Consider the following 12,830-nt stretch of genomic DNA (forward strand, 5'->3'; position numbering starts at 1 on the left):
ACACAATTAGTGGCGAGGTAATGAAATCACACACTGTGCTCTGGCTAATGGAGGCGCTGGCGAGCGGGGTCAACGAGTGGACGCCGGCGGCGAGAACGGACGCAGCTGTCGGCTCGTCTTTTTACGGCCTCAAACAAGAGCACCTGTGTAACCTTCCTCAATGCAACGCCGTCTACGTATTAAACATTTAAGACTGAGTGCCTCTTCTTCTATCAAGAGTGCAACGCCACTTAGATAAGCCATCTCATCATCATAAAATATTTATTTGACAGCCAAATAATGCCCCCCCACCCCGCCTGCTTGATGGGATTAAATTCAAACTGTCTGGAAAATATGATAAGGGTCATACTTTTGTTCTTCACACGTTGTAAAAAAAATTGAAAGATTTCATGGTGAAAGACTGGCAGCTTTTTACTGTGAATTTGACGGTGGTTTTTACACAGAAGTATTGTAATATGAAAAGGGTTCCATTGTTATTTTAAGGGTACATTTCTGGTAACTGAGCTGCTGGTATTGTTACGATCCACTGCCCGGATCAGAGTTTGTTTAGGTTTGTGTCACGTGTTTTCAGCACCTTGAGTTTAGTTTGTTTCTGTTGCCATGACGGCAGATTGTACGCACCTGCCTCTGGTTAGTGTTCGGGACGCGCACCTGTTGCCCGGGCGCTAATCAGAGGGCTATTTAGTCTTTGCTCTGGCCTCACTCGGTCTGGCTTCCAAGTTTGTTCCCATACAACTGATGACGACGATTATTTCATGTTCCTTAGCTGCTAGTTTTCACGCTATGCCATTTTGCCTGCTAGCTCCCACGCTAGTCCTTTTGTTTCTTGCCTTTTGTGCTACGTGCATGTCTTTTTGTTTATCCACCGTATGATTTATATTTTAAATAAATCATATTCGTACCTGCAAGCTGTGTCCGAAGCCGTCTGCATCCTTGGGAGAACCACACCCGCATCACTATGCGACCACGTCGTTACAGGTATTTTACTATAAATCTTCTGATTTTTTTATTTTACACCAAAATTTGAATGATACATCTTTCTGTGGACCATGTGACTCGTACAACATCCCACAAAGAGCAGGAAATGTGAGTGAAAACCCAAACACAAAAGTCCGCATTTCAACTAAATTATTTTTGTTTTTGAATAATATCCCTGCATGACACTCAGCATCCAAGGGTTGGAATTGGGGGTTAAATCACCAAAAATGATTCCCGGGGGCGGCCACCGCTGCTGCTCACTGCTCCCCTCACTTCCCAGGGGGTGATCAAGGGTGATGGGTCAAATGCAGAGAATAATTTCGCCACACCTCATGTGTGTGTGACAATCATTGGTACTTTAACTTTAACTTTAATATTGTGAACGTAGGTAGGATAAGTAACACAAATACGCCTAGAATTTTATGAATTTTCTTAATTTGATTACATGCTATAATGATTTTATTGTCATAATTTTAATGCATGATTTTTGTATCCCTTTAATTTAGGTAGCCAGGGACTGCAGATGGAAATGAGCTATTTAGCTATAATGTGGTACAGAACATATCTGTCTTTGAGCTTAATGTTTCTGTGCATTGTCCCTTCAAATAAAGACTACACTAGAAAAATAACATTTTTGAAAGATTTAAAATAATTACACTTCACGAAGAAGTCTAATTTTGAGAAGTGGGACAGGCAACACATGCTGTTTTACCAGTTTTCAAAGTAGTTTAATCATAGAAGGGCCGTGCGTTTCCCACCTAGGCCTTCAGTGATACCCGACTTCAATGATTACCTCTCAAAATACCATCATTTATGTCACCACATGACCATTGCTGGAGAAATACTATACAGGAACACATGTACGCCCTACTGTGCATTGAATCACATCAACAGTGTACAAAACGGGTTATTTTCTGGCGCATTTAAAAATAAATTTTAATGCATCAGCAATCCCAACATATATTATGCTGTACTGTCAAAATTAAAATTGCAAAAAAACATATTCAAAGTGAAAAAATGTAATATTTGAACTCACTATTCAACGCCGTATAAGCCAGTGGTGCCCCTCGTCGTCGGCTGATTCGAGTGGTAGTGGCGAGCATTTCCCGATTCGAGTGGTAATGGCGAGCATTTCCCGATTTCATCGCCAGAACAGCTGAGCTACCTTCCGGGGTTGGACGACATCGTCTCACAACATGTAGATTCTCTTTGAATATCCTTCTTAAAAAAAATGACTTTGCACATATATTGTAGTGTTTGATGGGTTAATAATAGAGGTCCGATAATGGCTTTTTTGCCGATATTGTCCAACTCTTAATTAATTAATAGTGGACCGACACCAGCAGATGACATGGCACCCCAAACCATCACTGATGGTGGAAACTTTACACTAGACTTCAGGCAACGTGGATCCTGTGCCTCTCCTGTCTTCCTCCAGACTCTGGGACCTCGATTTCCAAAGGAAATGCAAAATTTGCATGGTTGGGTGATGGTTTGGGGTGCCATGTCATCTGCTGGTGTCGGTCCACTCTGTTTCCTGAGATCCAGGGTCAACGCAGCCGTCTACCAGCAAGTTTTAGAGCACTTCATGCTTCCTGCTGCTGACCTGCTCTATGGAGATGGAGATTTCAAGTTCCAACAGGACTTGGCGCCTGCACACAGCGCAAAATCTACCCGTGCCTGGTTTACGGACCATGGTATTTCTGTTCTAAATTGGCCCGCCAACTCCCCTGACCTTAGCCCCATAGAAAATCTGTGGGGTATTGTGAAAAGGAAGATGCAGAATGCCAGACCCAAAAACGCAGAAGAGTTGAAGGACACTATCAGAGCAACCTGGGCTCTCATAACACCTGAGCAGTGCCAGAAACTCATCGACTCCATGCCACGCCGCATTAACGCAGTAATTGAGGCAAAAGGAGCTCCAACCAAGTATTGAGTATTGTACATGCTCATATTTTTCATTTTCATACTTTTCAGTTGGCCAACATTTCTAAAAATCCCTTTTTTGTATTAGCCTTAAGTAATATTCTAATTTTGTGACACACGGAATTTTGGATTTTCATTTGTTGCCACTTCAAATCATCAAAATTAAATGAAATAAACATTTGAATGCATCAGTCTGTGTGCAATGAATAAATATAATGTACAAGTTACACCTTTTGAATGCAATTACTGAAATAAATCAAGTTTTTCAAAATATTCTAATTTACTGGCTTTTACCTGTAGATAATAAAAAAGTTTGAAAATTTAAAAGAGTAATTTTTTAATAATATATTTTTAGGACATCTCTATGCAACCAGAAGAAGCTTTTCTAACCTGTGACCTGTTTTGAAATAGTTATTGTACCAAATAATACATTGCGAGAATCGGTTTGAGTGGAGAATCTTGTTGAATCAAGAATCGATTTTGAGTTGAATCGTCACCCAAGGAATCGGAATCATGACATTGTTGAGTTTACGAACAGAGGAGCATGTTCGGCAGCGCACAATCACGGAGTACTTACAAATAGACACAGTGTGTAGACAGAAAAGGGAGAATGGACGCATTTTGGCCTAAAAACTGACGATGAAGGTGAAGTTATAACACTGAAACGGCCTCAGGAAGAGGTGCTGTAAAACATGGCTAGCTAGCTAGCAGCAAACATCCACCCACAGTTTGCAGTGTTTTAGCTACTTCTAAATCACTAATCCTCCACGATGATACTTGTTTCTTACAAGTATCATCCCTGCAGGACGAGGAATAGCTAAACATGTTTCACTACACACTGTAGGAGGATACAATAGCTCACCTCCGTCACCGCTAACAAAAGCTAGCGCGCCTGAATGTAAACAAATGCCATGGGTGGATCTACACCTGACATCCACTGTAATGATACCAAGTATAAGAGTGTATCTAGTCGATACTACTGTGATTATATCAATATTTTTTATCGTCACAAAATCTTTTTTCCTTTTTTTAAAATGTATATTATGTTTATAAACTCAGGAAATATGTCCCTGGACACATGAGGACTTTGAATATGACCAATGTATGATCCTGTAACTACTTGGTATCGGATCGATATCTACATTTTTGGTATCATCGAAAACTAATGTAAAGTATGAAACAACAGAAGAACAAATTATTATTACATTTTAACAGAAGTGTAGACAGAACATGTTAAAACGGAAAATAAGCAGATATTAACAGTAAATGAACAAGTGGATTAATAATTAATTTTTACAGCTTGTTCTTCATCATTTTGACAAATAATAGAATGGAAAATGACACAATATGTTACTGCATACGTCAGCAGACTAATTAGGAGCCTTTGTTTGCTTACTTACTAATAAAAGACAAGTTGTCTAGTATGTTCACTATTTTATTTAAGGACAAACTTGTTCCTCGATTGCAATAAGAAACATATGTTTAATGTATTGTAAGATTTTTTGTTAAAATAAAGCCAATAATGCCATTTTTTTGTGGTCCCCTTTATTTAGAAAAGTATCGAAAAGTATCGAAATACATTTTGGTACCGGTACCAAAATATTGGTATCGGGACAACCCTAATACATATATACACATATACATGTATACATACTAGAGATGCGCGGATAGGCAATTTATCTCATCCGCAACCGCGTCAGAAAGTCGTCAACCATCCGCCATCCACCCGATGTAACGTTTGATCAGAACTGCATCCGCCCGCCATCCGCCCGTTGTTATATATCTAATATTAATTTAAAAAAAAAAAGGGTGAAAACTACGCGAATTGCACCTTGTGCAGACAAGATTTTTCGATCGGACACGGAGGAATTAGCGATGTAAAAGACCACGTTGGGACAAAAAAACACAAGTCTAATGCCGTTGCTAGCGATACAAGTGGAAAACTTTCAACGTTTTTCGTCGCCCAAACAGATTCTTTGGATGTGATAAATGCCGAAGTTTTATTTACGGAGGCAATAATTGAGCATGGACTTCCAATCGCACTGGCTGATCACATGGGACAGTTAATAATGTAATGCAACCTTTAAAAATCATTACGCGGTGATCGCGATCCCAAAAATAAACTTTTCTTGCATGATAATGTCCAGAAAAATTCGCTTTACATTACTATAGAGTCCTTTTAACGAATGAGTTTGATGGTTTATCACAAACCTTAAATGAAATTCCATGGCCACTGTCCTGCTGTCTATATCAACCAGGGTGAGCCCCACCCCTTTCGTGAGCGCACTGAGCGCGGAGTGACCCCTTTTACGCGCCCCCGGCAACAGGGGTGGCAAGCAGGTAAGCTGCGCGGGCGGAGCGCGCGGAGTGACCCATGTTACGAGCCCCCGGCCACGGGGGTGGCGGGCAGGTAAGCTGCTTACCTGCTGCGCGTGACGCCGGCCGCGGCGAAAGCGGACGAGGCGGGGTGTCGGTGCGGTGGGCGCGGTAGTGACCCTGGACGTGCGTCAGGCCCTTCTCGCGGATCGCCTCAGCTACGGCTCCCGGTGGGGCCCTCTCGGGGGAAGGGGCCTCGGTCCCGGACCCCGGCGAGGCGTCCCTTCTCCCTCCGTAAAAGTGTCCATCTCTTTTTTTTTTCTTCTTCTGTTGTGGCATATGCAGCAGGTGCCTGCTCGTTTTTCGTATGTGGGTCACAACATTTAACTATGTATATATATTTCCCAATTGGTTTAACTGCCACCCGCAAAAAAAAAATAAAAAAATAAAATAAAAAAAATATCTAATTAATCCGCCCGACCCGACCCGCGAGCGGATAAAATCTTATTTTTTTTAATTTCATCCGCCCGATCCGCGGATAATCCGCGGACTCCGCGGTTGTGTCCGCAAACCGCGCATCTCTAATACATACTTATATACTAGAGATGTCCGATCATATCGGCCTGCCGATATTATCGACCGATAAATGCGTTAAAATGTAATATCGGAAATTATTGGTATCGTTTTTTTTATTATCGGTATCGTTTAATTTTTTATTTTAATTTTTTTTAAATTAAATCAACATAAAAAACACAAGATACACTTACAATTAGTGCACCAACCCAAAACAACTCCCTCCCCCATTTACACTCATTCACACAAAAGGGTTGTTTCTTTCTGTTATTAGTATTCTGGGGCCGTATTTATCAAGCGTCTTAGAGTGCCATTTTACACTTAAGTCCTGAGAATTTGCGAAATTTAGTCCTACTCTCAAACTTAAGAATAAAAGCTATTTATCAACTTTCTTAAGTCTAAGAATCACTCCTACTCTCCACAATATTTCAGAGACCTTCAGAGGTGTCCTAAGTGGTTAGGAGTTGCCAGCGGGGGATGGCACTGAGGCGAGTGAGACGTGCGCGAACGTTCAGGGAGCGGAAGGATGTCCTGGCTTTGTTTGATGACGAGCAGCTGATCAAACGGTATCGTTTAGACAAAGCGGGTATTATTTTTGTCAGAGATTTAATAAGGGGCGTCATCTCATCAGCAACATCACGCAGCAGAGCTTTCACAGCAGAACTTAAGGTCATCACAATCAGAGGTGTGGACTCGAGTCACATGACTTGGACTCGAGTCATGAATTTGATGACTTTAGACTCGACTTGACAAAATGTAAAAAGACTTGCAACTCGACTTCGACTTTAACATCAATGACTTGTGACTTCACTTGGACTTGAGCCTTTTGAATTGACATGACTTGACATGACTTGCTACTTTCCCCAAAACCCAAAGATGAAAAAGTTATTCGGGAGCGCTCCGTATTTTTCATTGTGTACTTGTCTATCAGCGTTGCGTGTGTCAGCTGGTGTGGTCTCAGTACAACAGCCAATCAAATTAGATCTACTTTGTTTTCATCACACAGCATTCATCCAATCAAATTGCAGGACAACCAACGAAGAAGACATGTCCAAACCACACGCCAGTGAACAAAAAATGATACCTAAAATAATTTTGTTTGGGTATAAAAATTACGAGGCGGTCAACACAAAACGGTTTGCAGTATGCAACACATGCGGTTCAAAAATTACTGATGGAGAGGCAACAACTTCCAACTTCGTCCGGCATTTGAAGTTGCACAAAGAACGGTAAGTTTTGAATGTAAGATAACGTTTATTGGCTAAGTAACGTGACTTTTATTTGCTGTGTAGTTAAATCAGTGAGGCTGTAAACTCACTGCTAACGTTATAACGTTATTGCAAACACGGGAATCTGTTGCAGTTCACTACCTTATTCATACTTTTTGTTCAGTGATTTTTTTAAGCAGGGTTACGTTAGTCAATATATCACACGTAACGTTAGACGGCGGTCAGCAGCACCGCGTATTTTAGCCACCTAAAAAAAGACAAAAATAGTCAAATAAAGGTCAGTTAAAATGTATACTATATTATGAATATGTGTACCGTTTTAGCTAGCTTTCTGACATACTGTTGGTTGTTTACCTCAGTGGTCCCCAACCACCGGGCCGCGGCCCGGTACTGGTCCGTGGATCGATTGGTATCGGGCCGCACAAGAAATAATTTTTTTTCCTTTTCTTTTTTTAATTAAATCAACATAAAAAACACAAGATACACTTACAAGTAGTGCACCAACCCAAAACAACTCTCTCCCCCCTTTTGTTCTGGGCATTGAACATGAAGACTCTTCCTTCACTGTTCCGAGTGGCCATGAGAGTCTTGGCAGTGCCTGCCTCCAGTGCTCCAGTGGAGCGAGTTTTCAGCCATGGTGGCATAATACTACGCCCCCATCGTGCACAAATGACTGACAGACTCTTGGCTAATTTGGTCTTTTGCAAATGCAATGCAGCATAGGGCCCTGACATATAAAAAGTACAACTTTTTTGTTATGTTCACGTATATGTCATGTTTTTTCAATGTTAACACTTTTGTACAAATAAGTACATTTGCACTTTATTTTTCAATGTGTTTGTTCTGTAAAGGAATGAGTTAATGTTTAAAATGACTGGTTAATAGTGCTATTATAAAGTGCAATGTCAGCACAATTTTCTTTCCTGCAATTTAAAATGTACTTGTTTTAATAAATAAATACAGCGTTTGAAAAGCATACACAATCTGTGTTAATATATTAGTCTGTGGTTAAAAGGACTTGAAAGGACTCGAAACTCAAAATGCAGGACTTAGGACTTGACTTGAGACTTTCCAGTCTTGACTCGGGACTTGACTCGGACTTGAGGGCAAAGACTTGAGACTTACTTGTGACTTGCAAAACAATGACTTGGTCCCACCTCTGATCACAATGCTTCGATATCTCGCCACTGGGAAAATGAATTGGAAAGAAAAGGAAACATTTATTTTTGTTTCATTGCCAAAATTGTTTGTTTGTTTTGTATTATTTTGTAGTTTATTGTCAAAATATACACTCCCATTGTCCACTTCAATATTTCTAAGATATTTCTTTATTCTTAGACAAGGGATTCCCTTCCGTGATTGGTCATTTCTATGGACACAGAAATGACGTCATCTAAAATTCCGTTTACGGCACATAGTAATGTCGTAATTCAGCTCTGAGTGTGACACTTAAGATTCAGTCCTACACTTCGCTGAAAGTGTGAGTAAGACGCTTGATAACTAACTTTTAAGTGCAGCTTTCAGCGAATAATTTCTTTACTCATAAGTCAACTCTTAGCAGACTTCTCAGGAGTAATTCTAAGACGCTTGATAAATACGGCCCCTGGTTCCTACATTATATATCAATATATATCAATACAGTCTGCAAGGGATACAGTCCGTAAGCACACATGATTGTGCGTGCTGCTGGTCCACTAATAGTACTAACCTTTAACAGTTACTTTGACTCATTTTCATTAATTACTAGTTTCTTCGTAACTGTTTTTATATTGTTTTACTTTCTTTTTTATTCAAGAAAATGTTTTTAATGTATTTATCTTATTTTATTAATTAAAAAAAAAAGAGTACCTTATCTTCACCATACCTGGTTGTCCAAATTAGGCATAATAATGTGTTAATTCCACGACTGTATATATCGGTTGATATCGGTATCGGTAATTAAAGAGTTGGACAATATCGGAATATCGGATATCAGCAAAAAGCCATTATCGGACATTCCTAGTATATACCAGAGGTGGGACCAAGTCATTGTTTTGCAAGTCACAAGTAAGTCTCAAGTCTTTGCCCTCAAGTCCGAGTCAAGTCCCGAGTCAAGACAGGCAAGCCCCGAGTCAAGTCCAAAGTCAAGACTGGAAAGTCTCAAGTCAAGTCCTAAGTCCTGCATTTTGAGTTTCGAGTCCTTTCAAGTCCTTTTAACCACAGACTAATATATTAACACAGATTGTGTATGCTTTTCAAACGCTGTATTTATTTATTAAAACAAGTGCATTTTAAATTGCAGGAAAGAAAATTGTGCTGACATTGCACTTTATAATAGCACTATTAACCAGTCATTTTAAACATTAACTCATTCCTTTACAGAACAAACACATTGAAAAATAAAGTGCGAATGTACTTATTTGTACAAAAGTGTTAACATTGAAAAAACATGACATATACGTGAACATAACAAAAAAGTTGTACTTTTTATATGTCAGGGCCCTATGCTGCATTGCATTTGCAAAAGACCAAATTAGCCAAGAGTCTGTCAGTCATTTGTGCACGATGGGGGCGTAGTATGATGCCACCATGGCTGAAAACTCGCTCCACTGGAGCACTGGAGGCAGGCACTGCCAAGACTCTCATGGCCACTCGGAACAGTGAAGGAAGAGTCTTCATGTTCAATGCCCAGAACAAAAGGGGGGAGAGAGTTGTTTTGGGTTGGTGCACTACTTGTAAGTGTATCTTGTGTTTTTTATGTTGATTTAATTAAAAAAAGAAAAAAAAAAAATTATTTCTTGTGCGGCCCGATACCAATCGATCCACGGACCAGTACCGGGCCGCGGCCCGGTGGTTGGGGACCACTGAGGTAAACAACCAACAGTATGTCAGAAAGCTAGCTAAAACGGTACACATATTCATAATATAGTATACATTTTAACTGACCTTTATTCTACTATTTTTGTCTTTTTTTAGGTGGCTAAAATACGCGGTGCTGCTGACCGCCGTCTAACGTTACGTGTGATATATTGACTAACGTAACCCTGCTTAAAAAAAATCACTGAACAAAAAGTATGAATAAGGTAGTGAACTGCAACAGATTCCCGTGTTTGCAATAACGTTATAACGTTAGCAGTGAGTTTACAGCCTCACTGATTTAACTACACAGCAAATAAAAGTCACGTTACTTAGCCAATAAACGTTATCTTACATTCAAAACTTACCGTTCTTTGTGCAACTTCAAATGCCGGACGAAGTTGGAAGTTGTTGCCTCTCCATCAGTAATTTTCGAACCGCATGTGTTGCATACTGCAAACCGTTTTGTGTTGACCACCTCGTAATTTTTATACCCAAACGAAATTATTTTAGGTATCATTTTTTGTTCACTGGCGTGTGGTTTGGACATGTCTTCTTCGTTGGTTGTCCTGCAATTTGATTGGATGAATGCTGTGTGATGAAAACAAAGTAGCTCTAATTTGATTGGCTGTTGTACTGAGCTCAGTACAACAGCTGGTGTGCTCTAGAGCACACCAGCAACGCTGATAGACAAGTACACAATGAAAAATACGGAGCACTCCCGAATAACTTTTTCATCTTTGGGTTTTGGGGAAAGTAGCAAGTCATGTCAAGTCATGTCAATTCAAAAGGCTCAAGTCCAAGTGAAGTCACAAGTCATTGATGTTAAAGTCTAAGTCGAGTTGCAAGTCTTTTTACATTTTGTCAAGTCGAGTCTAAAGTCATCAAATTCATGACTCGAGTCTGACTCGAGTCCAAGTCATGTGACTCGAGTCCACACCTCTGGTATATACACATCTATTTTTTCTTTTTTTTTTCTTTTTACAAAATAAAAAAATATCAAAATGGCCACTGCAAACTTTGAAGTATGGACACCTTTGGTATAAGCCATTAAAAAAACAAACCAACCACCTCCACTGCTAAAAACCTGTGAAACCCTTTTACTGGTCAACGTAGTTGTAGTTGAACACACATACTTCTTAGATACCCTGCAGTGTGTTGACATGTAATTAAACAGCATCGTAGGAAGCCGGCGACCTGGAATCAATGGCGACTACAGCTGAGAGTCGGGGAGGGCCGTGCGGCACTTCGAATGGAAAAATAAGTTGCTTCTTGACCCGCGAGGACGCCGAAGTGTCCGCCGAGCGCCGCGGTAAATCACTCTCTTAATGAAAAGGATGGCGGCGGCTGCGACAGACGCGCGCGACGGGATTAATGGAGTTAACGAGACGGCGCCGCAGCTCATGAAGGTCATCTCGCTCGCTAAACCTACAGGGGGACGACACCTCCAAGATCTCCATCCATTAAAAACATTGATTGGTTTTCCAGCTGCATGAAGCAGCACTATTTTACCATTTGTAGCTCTGATGCTAATGAGTTGTGTTAGTCCACACTGAAAGTATGTTGGTCTCCGAGAAGCGCTACTGTGTACTTTATCCACTTTTTACATATACAGTGGAACTTACATTTCAAAACTGATTGGATATTATACAGGGTTTGTAAACCAAAAAGTCTGTATAGTGAAGCAAGTTTCTCCATAAGAAACAATGTAAATATGAATGACAAAAGTCCATATTTTAGTAAAGGTTTGTACACAATATAAAGTACTTATATTATACTTACTGTATGTCAAACAGACATAACAAGGAGGTGATGGATCAACTTTCTATTATAAACAAGTCAAAACAACAACAAGCACAATATGAACTGTCCTGTGTATGCGCAGCTCTGCCAACTGGCATACACACACAGAAGTCCCTTTGGTGCCCTCACAAAGGATCAGAAATGACAGAACTCCTTCATTCCGCTCTCCATCCAGCTGTATAATCACTCGCCATACAGCAATCAAATCAAATCAACTTTATTTATAGAGCACATTTAAAATTTACCACAGGGGTAGCCAAAGTGCTGTACAATGAACAGGTTAAAAGATAAAACGAGTACCGAGCAAACACAACACAACACAAACAGAACACGATAAAAAAATAAATAATTAAAATAGAATTAATAAAAACATAAAAACAGGATCACAGCAGGTGTATTATGGGGCGCCATTGCAGGATGGATATCACTCAGTGTTAAAAGCCATGGAATAAAAGTATGTTTTTAAGAGAGATTTAAAAACAGGAAGAGAGGAGGCTTGTCTAACACTCAGGGGTAGGTCGTTCCAGAGCTTGGGAGCAGCAACGGCGAAAGCTCTGTCACCTCTAAGCTTCAGCCTTGTGTCAGGGACCGTCAACAGCAGCTGATCGGCTGATCTTAAGGATCGGGTGGGGCAGTAAGGCTGAAGGAGGTCGGAGAGATAGGTTGGCGCGAGGTTGTTTAGACATTTAAAAACAAATAAAAGGAGTTTAAAATGTATTCGGTAACGCACATGGAGCCAGTGAAGGGACGCTAAAATAGGGGTGATGTGCTCACGTCTGCGGGTCTGTGTTAGCAGACGAGCAGCAGAGTTCTGCACGAGCTGCAGGCGGGCGAGGGAGGCCTGGCTAATGCCTACATACAGGGCATTACAATAATCAAGACGAGTCGAGATAAAAGCGTGGATTAATTTCTCAAGATCATGTCTTGATAGAAGCGGTTTCACTTTCGCTATTTGGCGTAATTGATAAAAGCTTTTTTGAACGACGCTGCTGATTTGTTTTTCCGAATTTAAAATCTGAGTCAAACTTTAGCAATAGATGATATTTGTCTATTACCTGACACCTTCTATGCGAGCTACCGTCAGAGTTTGTTGGTGACGAACCCCAGGATGCAAAGATGATGGCAGGCATTGAGCGAGAAAACATGATTTAATTTAGCACAATAGCAAAA

The sequence above is a fragment of the Nerophis lumbriciformis genome, linkage group LG24 (assembly GCF_033978685.3).
Source record: "Nerophis lumbriciformis linkage group LG24, RoL_Nlum_v2.1, whole genome shotgun sequence".
Classification (NCBI taxonomy): Eukaryota; Metazoa; Chordata; class Actinopteri; order Syngnathiformes; family Syngnathidae; genus Nerophis; species Nerophis lumbriciformis.